Source organism: Scylla paramamosain, chromosome 4 (assembly GCF_035594125.1).
Source record: "Scylla paramamosain isolate STU-SP2022 chromosome 4, ASM3559412v1, whole genome shotgun sequence".
Lineage (NCBI taxonomy): Eukaryota > Metazoa > Arthropoda > Malacostraca > Decapoda > Portunidae > Scylla > Scylla paramamosain.
This window is the reverse complement of record NC_087154.1, coordinates 24,719,527-24,734,526: the sequence shown is the minus strand read 5'-3', so window position 1 is coordinate 24,734,526 and position 15,000 is coordinate 24,719,527. Positions and strand designations below refer to the sequence as shown.

The 15,000-nt window shown below is 40.9% G+C and overlaps 1 long non-coding RNA gene across 2 annotated transcripts in view; it reads left to right on the top strand.

Annotated features, from left to right (window-relative positions):
• LOC135099904 (uncharacterized) overlaps window positions 1-15,000 on the top strand; it is a 215,250-nt gene that overhangs the window by 168,795 nt on the left and 31,455 nt on the right. For both annotated transcript variants that reach the window (XR_010268423.1, XR_010268426.1), the window contains one exon: window positions 9,960-10,029. This is a non-coding gene — a long non-coding RNA (uncharacterized LOC135099904). The remainder of the gene's footprint in view (window positions 1-9,959; window positions 10,030-15,000) is intronic.

Sequence of the window (15,000 nt, the reverse complement as noted above, 5' to 3'; positions counted from 1 at the left end):
AGAAAGGGAATAAATGATTTAGAATATGGGTTAACTCTTGCATTAGAGAGGTGAACAGAATAGGGGTGAGAGTAAGAATTTTTGTATTGCTCAGCGAGGTCGCGGGAGGAGGGGAGGAATACAGTTAACAAGATCTTAGGAGTAATTAGCTGTCTAAAAGAGCGGTATGAGGGAAATCCCCTATACATGTCAGGCGTACTGCATGCATGGACAGATAAGGTCCGTGTACAGAGTTAGCACCTGTGGGATGAGAAAAACTGGCGCAGACGACTCAGAACGCATTACTTCATAAAAATTGTTTTAGCTAGAGATGAGATGGAAAGTTTCCAGTTTACTTTATAAGTAAAGGACGGACCGAGGATGTTCACTGTAGAAGAGGGGGACAGTTGAGTGTCAATGAAGAAGAGGGTATGGTTGTCTGGAAGGTTGTGTCGAGTTGATAGATACGAGTACAGTAATTGAGTTTTTGAGGCATTGAACAATACCAAGTTATCTCTGTCCCAGTCATAAATTTTAGAGAGGTCAAAAGGCAGGCGTTATGTGGCTTCCCTACGTGAGATGTTTAATTCCTGAATGGATGAACGTTTATGAAAAGACGTGGAAAAGCGCAGGGTGATTTCATCAGCGTGAGAGTGGATAGAACATACATATGTATGTACGTATGTATGTATACATACATACATACTTAGATTAATAGCTAGATATAGAGATATAAATAAGATCGGTATATAGATAGGTGTATGGATTAGATATACAGATAAGAGGACCTGAGGTGGTACTATTCTAATTTTCCCTAGAGTGATTATTGCTTCCGTGTCAGATATCCATCTCTCACTGCCGAACACATAACGGAGGTGATTGTTCCTGGTATGGAGGTATACCTTCCTCATACTTCATCTACTCCCTAACCTCGTAACTTTTGGTTCAACTCAGCTGGTTTTCCTGTCGCCCATGATAGAGAGGTTGCTTACTGATGGTACTTGAATGTCCGTCTCCTGAAACTCCTTGTCCTGTATATTTCTGCCCAAAATCATGCCAGATCAGTTCTCCAACTTGTCAAAAACTCTTTTACCGATTAAAAATAAATAAATAAAAATCTAGGTAGACCATTATCTCTCCGGGAATTCTGGCATCTCATCAAAAGTATCTCTTCACCTTTCCCGCAATATTTCATCCACATACCTGCACTGCCATCTCTGTCTAAAGCTGTAGTCTTCTCTCAGATCTTTACTGACAACTCCACATTGGATGATTCTTGACTTCCACCCTCATTGCCACCCTCTCTATTATGCCTGCTATTGAAGTTCTTCGTCATGATATTTTTCTAAGTCCTCTCTGGTCTTTACTCTTAGATGGCTCATGGCACTCATGGGTTCACTCTTAGCGTTTCCATTAACTGTGTTTTTTTTTCTTCTTCCTACGATTTGAAATGTTTTATACGAAGAATATCAAGACACCCCGGAAACTTAACTGGCCAACCCATTGGATTCTTCCGTTATTCATTTTTAGAAATAGCATTGTGAGCTCTCTCTCTCTCTCTCTCTCTCTCTCTCTCTCTCTCTCTCTCTCTCTCTCTCTCTCTCTCTCTCTCTCTCTCTCTCTCTCTCTCTCTCTCTCTCTCTCTCATATATACCATCGTTGCTATTTAACTCTACTATATGATTCTGAAAGTGCGTCTCATTTTGGCTAACAACATTTTCGCTTACCTTGTCTCCATTAAAAGGAAGAAAAATACTGATCATATTGTCACCAACACTTTTCCAGCTACAAAGCTCCGGTGAAGACTGTAATTGGTGAAATCATATGTAACCTGTAGAGAATACTTGTCATAAGTAACATGTGGAGAATACTTGTTCTCTCCATGATAAGTGGAAATTAGGTCCCATCGACAAGTCCGCTTGTCAACCACCTTCCTGACGCTCACTCTTGACCCACATGGACGAGTACGCTCTTAACTTCAACTCTCCGAAAATTAGATGAATTGAAAACTTTATTTCCGCACTTCCAGTAGTGTCCGGTGCTCTTCTTCCTCCTTCTCCTCCTCCTCCTCCTCCTCCTCCTCCTCCTCCTCCTCCTCCTCCTCCTCGTCATCCTCTTCCTCTCCGCCTCCGTGTTCGTCCGCGTCTCTGACTTCTCTTCCTTTCCATCTCCTCCTCCTCCTCCTCTTCCTTCTCACCCCCTCCTTCCTCTTCCTCTTCCTCCTCCTCCTCTCTCGTGCCTCAACAGCTCTCAAGTGAAATTAACTGGATAACTCAAGATCCGAGCTCGGCCTCTCCCGGGCTGGGTGTGGGCGAGAAGTCAAGGGACGATTTGTGTTTTAACTTTTATCTTCGACGGCGGATGTTGTTGAGAATTTCCCACTAATGACATGAAAGGCAATAATAAGATTAAAAGTAAGAAAAAAAGTCTTAGTATTATCATTAAAGAAATTTGTCACACACATAACACACACACACACACACACACACACACACACACACACACACACACACACACACACACACATTCCTGCTACTGCTGCTACTGCTGCTACTACTACTACTACTACTACTACTACTACTACTACTACTCTTGTTATCGTCATCATTAGTAGTAGTAGTAGTAGTAGTAGTAGTAGTAGTAGTAGTAGTAGTAGTTGTAGTAGTAGTAGTAGCAGCAGCGGCAGAAGCAGCAATATTAGTAGTAAAGGTACGTAATTTGAACAATCAACATCTCACATTAACTTCAGTAACTGGTTGACTTGATGCTTTCACACACTGGTGGTTGTGTTTGGTGCTGGAATAAGACGTGGGTGGTACTGGTGGTAGTGGTGATGGAGGAATAGAGGTAATGGTTAGTGATGGGATTGATGGCGGGTGGTGAGAGTTTATATGTCAGGAATTTGAAAAGTGCGGTGTAGATATGTTGTCATAGATAGTGGTGACAGAAATGGATAATGGGTTTTGAGTGACTGGAGGTGATGGAGTGGTTGGTGGTGACAGGCATGAGGGATGACGACAGGGAGCGATTAGCTTTAAAGGGTGGTGATGGTGGTGAAGTTTGATGAGGGAATGGTTATTGATGATGGTGAATGGTGATTAGTGATAGAGAATTGTACTCGTGTGGCATTCCTGATGTGGTGAGGGTCAGACTGGTGACGTGACTAAGAGAAAGAGATGGGTGGAAATGTGATGAAAAACTGAGAAGTAATATCGAGTTGATGAAGAGTGATGGGTGGTGATGAGGTGAATGAGTAGTGGGTAGTGATGAGGAATGGTGAGTGGAAACAACGTAATGAGAAGTGATAGTGATGACAGGTGATGAGATAATGACTAGTGATAGGTGGTAATGGTGATGACGGTGATGGGAGTAACAGAGTGATTTGTGATGGGTAGTAATAGCCAGCATCAAATGTAATGACACTGCAGTGCGTATTTCACGTGTAATCTACCTGTAACAAAGGGCAGCGGAGTGAAGTGGGCGGCTCTTGACAGGCAATAGTAAATCATAAAGTAAGCTGTGGACATCCTTCTTCTACAGACTACGCAGATCTTTTTATTATTATTATTATTATTATCATTATTGTTATTATTATTATTATTTTTATTATTATTATTATTATTATTATTATTATTATTATTATCATTATCATTATTATTTCCGATTCGGCGTCCGCTTTTTTTTTTTTTCTTTTTGCGTGTGTGTGTGTATGTGTTTGATTGTAGAAGAGAGAAAGAAAGAAGAAAAAGTGCACATTACGGCTTTCACAGCATCAATGGAAACGTCGCCACTAAACAAAGGTCAAGAGAAGGAAAAAAGTAATCATTCTCATATTTCACGAAGCCAGTGAGCGAATTTTTTTTTTTTTTTTATCAATTCCATTTCTTTGTTTTCTTTTTTTTTCTGAACTGCTTCTACCAAACCCAGCGTAACCTGTCAGAGTGATACTAAGCCTATAATCGCCTGACATATGAACGGAATTTGAAACACTGCGTAGAATAAGGCCTCGCTGCGTCCCACCCATCCACGCCTTAAATCAATAACCTGTGTTAGCTCAAGAGTCAGCATGGTCATAGTTATGGCATTATTGTATTTGTCTTCCCTTAGTGACTGTTTGAAGAACGGTAGATTTCCTTGTCAGATAATTCAGTTTCCCTTTATGTATTTCATTGATTTATCTTACCGTTCATGTATGTGTGTGAGGTTCTAGAGAGAGAGAGAGAGAGAGAGAGAGAGAGAGACGAGGGCACATAACGCCTCCCTTGGGACAGCTCCTCCCTCAAAAATAGTTTGCGTTCTTTTTTCATCCAAATAATAATGTATTCATAGTTGTTGTCAGGAAGGGAAGTGGTACTATCTATTCTGAAACCTAAGTGTAAAATACTCCAACATGTAGAGACTCGCGCACCGTATGGGGAACTATATCTTTGTCTCTATCTTTGTCATACATCCGGACAAAAAACTCGCGACCTCAAGCGGCCACCGTCAAGTTTCAGCTGCTGCAACAAGCCGCAGATACTTTCTTAGCCTCCAGCAGGAGATCCAAGTGCGATGCCAAGCTCCAGAGTCAGCAGCCACGCAAGACTTCCCAGCACAAGCCTGGGCAGGCACAGGAAAACAGGGACAAGCTAACGGGTACCTTTACTCTTTCAGACTCTGGAACTCTCTGCCTGAATCTCTATTTTTCTCTTCTTTCACCTTGTTTAAGGGAAGAGTTTCAAAACACTTCCAAACCAGAGTTTGCTCTTCTTTGGAGTTTTTTTTCTTTTTTTATGGTAGATAATTAGAGGTCCTGTTTTCTTAGTTTGTTTTTCCCTTGGGTCAACTTTCCTTGTGCATGAAAATAATTTTAAAAAATTCCAAATTATCTATCTACGTTTGACTCAATCAAGAATTTTCTTGATAGAACTTCTGTATTTCATTTTTTTCTCATAAGTGACAAAATTTCTATATCTTGACTGTCCTTAACAGTCTTACTGTTGAAGTTATAAAGACTTAAAATGTGCTTTCATGATTATAGCGAGAGTTTGAGTTGTTCTGTCATGTGCAAAGGAAAGATGAAGGAGTACACGGAGAGAAGGATGCCGGAGATGGACCCGCCAGACTGGAGGAAGAAAAGGAAATCAAAGAGAAGACTTATGGATGCACATGAGACTGATGACTAAGGGAAAACGCGGATGACAATGGAGACAAGAGATTCGCTGGGGCGACCCACTAATGGAAGCAGCCGAAAATGCCCACGTGCACACACACACACACACACACAGAGAGAGAGAGAGAGAGAGAGAGAGAGAGAGAGAGAGAGAGAGAGAGAGAGAGAGAGAGAGAGAGAGAGAGAGAGAGACGTAAAAAGAAATTGATCGAGAAACTGAAAATGGATAGAGACAGAAAAGAGACATGTACGTAGACAGATGGACTGATAGCAAGCCAGCCAACCAGCCAGGCAGTCAGGCAATCAGGCAGGTGCACAGACAGAAAGACAGACACACGACAGAGTTATCAGCGTTTGTCAAGTGCTCGCCGGAAGTGGAAAGAAGAAAAAAATACAATGAGGTTAGAGAAGGAAAGGTGGGGCGGCAGTGAAGTCGATATGTTTTGGTGCAGGTCGTGAGAAATCAATGGTGTTCGTGTTGACAGACTCGACTTGAGGGGGAGCTGGTGGGGTGCACTCACTAACAGACACACACACACACACACACACACACACACACACACACACACACACACACACACACACACACACACACATACACACACACACACACACACACACACACACACACACACACACACACACACACACACACACACACACACACACTTTTTTTTCACAGAAGTCTAAAAATTCCCTGCCTGTTGTTAGATATTTACACCAAGGCGTTGGGAATGTTGCCTGCTACGTACAGAAAAGTCTCCTCGCTCCTTTTCTGTCAATGTAGATAAATTAATCTGTTGCCTGACACAATGATTGATTCACTTACAGATATAGCAAGTCTGCAATAATTGCATTCTTCTGCGTACGTCCCGACCGTAAACCTGTCAATAGTATCGTTAATGCCACAATGCTACTGTCACCGAACGTGAACAGAAATAAGCTGACATTCCACCGTGCTATGTCAAATTTGTGTAAGTACGAATGAAATCTTTTCAGTCATTACCTACGGCAGTCATGGACTACGTTCTAAAAAAAAGTTAAGAAGAACGATAAGTTATTTCATTATTTGTTACGGTAGTACGCGATGAATTTTATTGATCACTTTAGTCTTACTTCATTGCGTCACATTTTTCTCCATTATCCCAGAACAGCACGTCCCATTTCTTCACCCTGACACTGCACAGCCCTTCTCATCTAGCTCTCAACCCAGCACACTGTACACCACTGGTTCATCATAACCCAGCACATTATCATATCCCAAGTGACACCACACGTCTCCTTGCCTCATCACAGAATGCACATCTCCCTGCTGTACATAATACGTTACATAACACACCCACGCATCCTCACCACACGTCAAGAAAAACTGCCATTTCTTCCTCCTTAACTCCAACACAGCATACCATCTTTCATAATACTGCACTTCACACCTCCCTCTGGCACACTATTCAAGCTTCACCCCACCACAGCACATTGACTTACCTCATCTTAACATAACAGCTTTCTCTCTCTCTCTCTCTCTCTCTCTCTCTCTCTCTCTCTCTCTCTCTCTCTCTCTCTCTCTCTCTCTCTCTCTCTCTCTCTCTCTCTCTCTCTCTCTCTCTCTCATCAGTACAACTTTCTTTACTTTTCGTCAACACACATCTCTCAGTTCCTCCCTTATCACAATACACCCTCCCTACTTCATCTACGGTGGTAAAGAACATGAAATCAAACCTTGTCGATATTTGTGAAACGGAGCGTAACACTAGAATAAGAATACGACAGTGATGTGCAAGAAGGACTCTGAGTATAAACCACTGTATTCAGTTCAGAGGACTTGGTCTATTTCCGCGCTTTCCCCAGCATGAATAATGAACAATTCAGAGGGTTATTGGTTATCGCCGCCTGAACGCGCGTGTGGAGGCAGGATGCTCTGCTGAGGAAGGTACTGACTGTAATTGAGGTCTTGTCTGTTGTATCTGACTTACTCGGATGTGGCTGACGCATGGCCTGCACAGACACAAATTCATATTGCATGCTGGTAAACGCTGGAACTCTGAGTCTGCTTCTGTTTTTTTTTTTTTTTTCTGTGACTTGAATTCCTTCACGAAAGCAGTATCGTGACGTTCCAGTAGTATATTGGCCTCTATTTTGGAAATAATTTATTTATAAAACTTTATAGGAACCAAAAATTAGCGGACTTTTCCCGCACCACTTTTTTTTTTTTTTCGTCTTCCTCTTTTTGTAAAAGTTAAAAAGCGCATTCTATAGCGAAAAAAAAAAAAAAAAAAAAATATATATATATATATATATATATATATATATATATATATATATATATATATATATATATATATATATATATATATATATATATATATATATATATATATATATATATATATATATATATATATATATAAAATAATGATAGTGAAAAATTAATAAGAAAGATTTTTCATAAGAATATAAACTGTATTGGTTGTGTTGTTTTTGACGGGTTCTGAAGCTCGTTTGGGTCGCAGTACACAAAGCAGAAGCGTCGTCGTTCAGTTCTTGCTGCATATTCTGGCGGAGCCGGCTGGATGAGCCAAATTTGGACAGGTGCCAGCACATGTTGGAAGGATGTTGTCCAGCGTGACACCACCTTTAACCTGCCGAGCGTGTCCTTCACTTTTATTTTATTTATCTATTCACTCTTTATTTCTTCCACATGAATCTTTCCACCACCGCACGTCACTCACGTATTCGATGACGACTTTTGTGAGTTTATTAAATGTTGTACCATTTTCTCACAAAAACAATCAAGTGGTGATCATGAATTGTGAGGTGAGACATGAACATGCGTGTATTCTCTTCATTAAATATTGGTTATAATGCAAAACATTTGCTATTAAGTTTTTAAAATTGCAAAAGATATTACTAGACTTTATCTTAGCTATTATGTCCAGAGCATTGTGTTCCATATAGTCACCTTTATTGGTCCATGGATGTAAGTTCTGTAAGTTTCTTGCTCAGCGATGATTGCGCAGTTTTATTTGCTCTCTGAAGATGTGAACAGATTACCTTTCGTGGTCCAGCCAATAATGGACGTCTATATGGCGTACTTGAGAAAATAATAAAATGTTTGTCAGACTTACTGCCTCCCAGTAGCTGTACACCCTGGAAAAGAAGCACTGAACAGAAGACCAGACAAAGCGGAATGCTGGATTGTAGGATTTGTTGTCATTATTTTATATCCTGAAGCGAAAAAAAAAAGTGTATATTCTTATATAAGTAATACAAAAATACCGTTTGCAAAGACAAAAACTAGCGATGTTTTCGAGGAGCAATTTTCCTCGGTAGGTTGTGTGCCTGATGGAGATACGAGAGAAGAGAGGAAACTTTTCAGGATATGCAGGGGCGAGGGAATGGAAAGTGTAGGGGAAGAGAGGGAGCGTGTAAGCGGATTAAATGCAGTGCGGCAAACCACGTTACTGATGAAGGTATAGACTCTTGACATGGAATAATTTTGTGTATGTATTCAAATCTGAGCGTCTAAGTTCAGGTACCCACAATTCCTTCACTTGAGATTAATGAAGTGGTTTTTCGTACCTCACAACATTTCCTAGCCTAACAGTATGAATGAAAGAGAGCAGGGCTGTCCCCATTGCTGGCCAGCCTTCCCTGGCAGGCACGGTCAATCGAGCCCCCCAGTCATTCAATCAACGGTACGTTTCTTTGCACCGAAAATCAAACACTGTTCAAATACACATTGCTAACGTGGGGAAGAAGACTCACTCTGAAACTGAAAATTATCTTTCCTTTGTTGTCTTTGGAGTTCATCAGCTCTATGTTGGCTTTACACGGCATGAGATCTAATGTTTTGTCCGATTTTGAATTTATTGTGGGTACAGGAAGTACAGGTATGTGTGACATATGTGCAGCGTATGTTTACTAACGATCAATGTTTCTTCTTGATATTATTATTATTATTATTATTATTATTATTATTATTATTATTATATATATATATATATATATATATATATATATATATATATATATATATATATATATATATATATATATATATATATATATATATATATATATATATATATATATATATATATATATATATATATATATACACATTATTATTACTATTATTCGGTTACTGCAACAACAACGTCTTTCGTAATCTTAGTGTGGAAAAAAAACGTGATCATGTATATTATTATGAGTACCTTTGCAAGAATCATACTTAGTCTCATTGTCTGTGAAACGAAAATTTAGTCTGCCGACACTCGTCTTGACTGAGGGTTAAATATAGCGTGAATATTCCCAGCAAGGCGTGCACCTCTTCTCTTTAATAGTTTTACCAAATAGAGGGGAGTCCCAGTTTCTAAAGCCAAGTCGCTGAGCGCAAATCACAACATTGCTCATTTGCATAGTAAGCTACTGTGTTGGAAACTCCATTATGAAACAGATTAACCTGTTTCCCAAGTCGCGAGTGAGAGCGAGTTCTCAGTGGGGCTTGCCAAGCTCAGGAATACCTCGTGCGCCGGAGACACCGAGAAGTTTTATCAAATGGCAGCTAATAACAGCTTCTTCCTTTTAGTGTATAATTATGTGCCTGTCTTCTTCGGCAGTCAGGGAGGCAGGCCAGAGTAGTAGTAGTAGTAACAGTAGTAGTAGTAATAATAATAATAATAATAATAATAATAATAATAATAATAATAATAATAATAATAATAATAACAATAATGAAAATAATAATAATAACAATAATAATAATAATAATAATAATAATAATAATAATAATAATAATAATAATAATAATAATAATAACTGATTGCAGCAATGGTGGTTGTCCTCAGCCAGCGGTGACGCGGCCTGGTGTTGCACCTGTCCACAGCCTGCAGTAAAAGGTAAGATATCTGAGCGGCATTTCTTGTGTAAAAATTCGAAAATTTAAATTACCCTTACCTGATAAGAGAATGAGAGAGAAGTGTAATGCTTCTGTTTGGAACGTGCGTAAATCTTCCTTCCTCTTATATATTTGAAAATGTAAAACCACTAAGATAAGACCAAATTTTACTTGACAATAAGGTTCTTTTTACTGAAGAAGTAAGATCTATTAAGACCGATAAAACTCCTGTCGCAAGATATACTGCATTGCTAATTAGGGGAGTCCGTGTCCTTTCCCACGCTCTACTTCACTGGATCTTATGAGGATTTTAATCAAATGCGTCGAGCGGAGTGCGCGAGGATGTAGGCAGACGAGAAGAAAGGAACAACACGGAGCCGAGAGAAACGTGGGGAAAGCAAGTAACAGAAAGCCTATTGACTTACAACGAGATTACCTGCTGGTGTAGACCACTTTACCCTGTAAATCTCCTTCCCTCCCTCCCTCCCTCCCTCCCTCCCTCCCTCCCTCCCTCCCTCTCTCTCTCTCTCTCTCTCTCTCTCTCTCTCTCTCTCTCTCTCTCTCTCTCTCTCTCTCTCTCTCTCTCTCTTTCCTATATTTTTCCCTGTTTTTTCCATTATTCTCTATTATTTCTCTTCCTTTTCTTTCTCCTCCTTCTTCTCCTCTTCCTCGTTCTCCCGGTATAAAACAGGAAAGACAAACAAACCATTGCTTTAAATCGACACAATTATAGTAATCATGCAAATGTCAGAATCGATGAGGCTCTTGAGCATTAAGCTCCGAGCCTCGGGGTCTCCAGGAACCTGGATCCGATATAGTGAACGTGAACACTAAAAACTTATTACTAGCCAAGCTAAGTATCGTGTGTCCACTAAAAATATTACGTACATTAAGGTAACATGATTGCTTACTCTTCGGAAATGAGAACGAGTTCCTGGAATTGCAGTGCGAGAAGAATGCGATGTAATTCATTGAAGCCAGTCAGCAAAATATTCCATGATCGCTTTCATCTAAAATTCCAATGCAATCCTGCTTAGAGACAAGTTTGTTTTCCCAAAGTCACGCAAAAAATATTTTGTGTTTTCTGAAATCACATCCCTAACATAGCATGGTTTCACTAGATAAAATTTATCATACATATCATTCTCAAATTGGTGTTTGTCATACATACATGATTAGAAACATTGAATGGTATATATCACTTCTAGAGCATGAATATACCTATGTCCAGTCATGACAATATGGAGTAATGACACCCTCCATGTGACCCTGAACGTCTTGGGGTGTCCCCGACATTCTTCACATTTCCCTAACATCCCATCCTGCTCATTTTATCACTTTCTTCTTCGTTATGCTCCTCTGATCATAATTTCATATCTGTAGCTTGTCCTGTCGCTCTAATTCCTCATAAGGATCCTCCAAAGCGGAGGTGCTTAGAGCACTTTGCGGAGGAACCTGAGGAGGTATTATTCTGATTTTCCATGGAATAACTACTACTACTACAAAGCCATCTTTGTGTGCCAAGTGCATAACGAAAACTGCCGGGAGGGATACATACCTCACTCTTTCTCACGGCCTAAACCTTGCTGTACCTCATGCTGTACATATATATTACTTTAATTTCCTGCTTTTTAATCTATTTTCAAGAGAAAAATTCTTAAACATCTATCACTTCACAATCTTGTATCTGTCCGTCAGTATGGGTTCCGTCATGCCATTTCTACTGATGGTCATCCATTTTTTAGGAATTTAGATAAAACTTTAAAAGTTGCCTTAGACATTCTAACCAGGAAACTTCACATCTCGTCCATGGCCAGTTTTTCCCATCTCCCCCTACCAAGGCCCTACTAGGCCTTGTCTGCCTACGTATGGAGTACGCTTCACATGTACTCAGGGTGAGGGATTCCACTCGTACTGCTCTCTTGAAATGAATGGAATAAAAAAGTAATAAGTCATTATAATAATAATGATAATAATAATAACAATATTAATAATGATAATAATAATAATAATAATAATAATAATAATAATAATAATAATAATAATAATAATAATAATAATAATAATAACAATAAGACATCAGCATTATCAGTACTCGACAGTAAACAGATCATGCAGAGAAGCCACAGAACACCTGACTTATGATCTCTTTAAAATTTCTGATTGGGGCAGAGCAAACTTGGTATTGTTCAATGCCTCAAAAACGCAATTCCTCCATCTATCAACTCGACACAACCTTCCAGACAACTATCCCCTCTTCTTCACTGACACTCAACTGGCCCCCTCTTCTATACTGAACATTCTCGGTCTGTCCTTTTCTTATAATCTAAACTGGAAACTTCACGTCTCATCTCTAGCTAAAGTGTATGGAGTACCCTTCACATATATTCAGGGTGAGGGATTCCACTCACTGAAGTCAGGCGTTTTGAGACGTCTCCGCCAGTTTTTCTCACCCCTCCAGCTGCTAACTCTTTACAAAGACCTTATCCGTCCATGTATGGAGTATGCTTCATATGTCTGGGGGTGTTCCACTCATACCGCTCTTTTAGACAGGGTGGAATCAAAAGCTTTTCGTCTCATCAACTCCTCTCCTCTAACTGATTGTCCTCAGCCTCTTTCTCATAGCCGCAATGTTGCATCTCTTGCTATCTTCTACTGCTATTTTCACGCTAACTGCTCTTCTGATCTTGTTAACTGCATGCCTTCCCTCCTCCCACGGCCTCGCTGCACAAGACTTTCTTCTTTCTCTCACACCTATTCTGTCCACCTCTCTAATGCAAGTGTTAACCAGTATTCTCAATCATTCATCCCTTTCTCTGGTAAACTCTGGAACTCCCAACCCGCTTCTGTATTTTCACCTTCCTATGACTTGGACTCCTTCAAGAGGGAGGTTTCAAGACACTTATCCTTCAATTTTTGACCAGCGCTTCGGACCCTATTCGGGGACCGGCATCTCAGTGTTTTTTTTTTTTTTTTTTTTTCTTAATTAGATTTTTGTTGCCCTTGGCCGGTGTCCCTCCTACATAAAAAAAAAAAGGTCAAAATACTCACTCAAAACAGTATTTTCTATAAAATATTCACAAACACACACGCACGCACGCACGCACGCACACACATACACACACACACACACACACACACACACACACACACACACACACACACACACACACACACACACACACACACACACACACACACACACACACACTTTTTCTCTTTTCCTCTTTCTTTTTCTTCTTTCATCTTTTACTCCAAACTTTCCAGCTCTTCAACTTGTTCACGTACTTCAGATTCCTCCTATAATGAGGCAATATTTCTCTCTCTCTCTCTCTCTCTCTCTCTCTCTCTCTCTCTCTCTCTCTCTCTCTCTCTCTCTCTCTCTCTCTCTCTATCTCTCTCTCTCTCTCTCTCTCTCCTCTCTCTCTCTCTCTCTCTCTCTCTCTCTTGTTTGTCCTTCCGCCGCTCCTCCTCCCGTCCCCCTGTCATTGATTAGGATGCCGCAACACAACGAACACAAGAATTCACTCTAAATTCACGGGACGATCAGCCGTGCACCATTCGTTCTCGCCGACAGTTTAAAAGAACCCTGAAACAGAAAGAGAGAGAGGGAGAGAGAGAGAGAGAGAGAGAGAGAGAGAGAGAGAGAGAGAGAGAGAGAGAGAGAGAGAGAGAGAGAGAGAGAGAGAGACTGCAAAAAGTAGATAAATCACTCAGGTATTCTTCATTCACCCAGGGAGAGAAAAAAAGAAGGTATGAAAGAGTCTGCCACTCACCTCAAGCCACTTGGAGGATCAAGAACGTGCACCACCACCACCACCACCACCACCAGCACCACCACCTCTTCCTGCTCTTTCTACTTCACCTCCTGTCCTCCCTCATCCTCCTCCTCACCTCATGCATCTTTTTCTGTTCCTTCCTGGTCCTCCTCCTCCTCCTCCTCCTCCTCCTCCTCCTCCTCCTCCTCCTCCTCCTCCTAACTATCATCATCATCATCATCATCATCATCATCATCATTATGATCATTATGATCATCATCATCATCATCATCATCATCGTCATCATCATCCTCTTTCTCCTTTTCCTTCTAGTCTTTCCCCTTCTCCTGAATCTCTCTCCTTTATGTGCCCTTATCTGTTTCCTTTGATTCTCTTCCTCCACCTTCTGGTTCTCCTCCTCGTGGTCTTTATTGTCTGCCTTATTCTCCTCGTCCTCCTCCTCCTCCTCCTCCTCCTCCTCCTCCTCCTCCTCCTCCTCCTCTTTCTCCTCCTCCTCCTCCTCCTCTTCTTCTTCCTCCTCCTCCTCCTCCTCCTCCTCCTCCTCCTCCTCCTCCTCCTCCTCCTCCTCCTCCCTCCTCCTCCTCCTCCTCCTCCTCCTCCTTCTGGTCTTATTCCTTTTTCCCACCATTCTTCCCCTTATGTACCTTATCTATTTCTTCTCCTTCTAGTTCTCTTCTTCCTCCTCGTCCTTGCGCTCCTCCTCCTAATTTTATTCCTCCTCCTGCTGCTTCACCTTACTTCTCCACCCTCCAACCCTCAATCTTCATTCCTTTCCTTAATCCTCCTCCTCCCCTTACTCATTCTCCTCCCTCTAATCCTCTCCCCTCTCCCCCTCGCTCCTCCTCACGCCATCATGAAGAATAACTACAGATGCGGTGGGTCGCTGCACCATCCAGAGCCACGTCATTCCAAAAGGCCTCGCCCAACACGTTCCTAAGAACAAACATTGGCGCCCTTCCGTCCTCCAGAGCCTCCACATTCGTTTCCTTTCAAATCCAAACACCGCCATTCCTCACTGTCCCCGGGAGTTATCTGGCGAAGACAAATATCGAACTTGACAGGAAAGGGAAGCTTGCACTGAGTCTCTGGAACGTGAGCAAATAAGGAAATTTTTTTTTATGTGTGTGTGTTTTGTGTTTTTTTTTTTTTTTTGTGTGTGTGTGTGTGTTTCCCTTCCAAAAATGAGGTTTAGA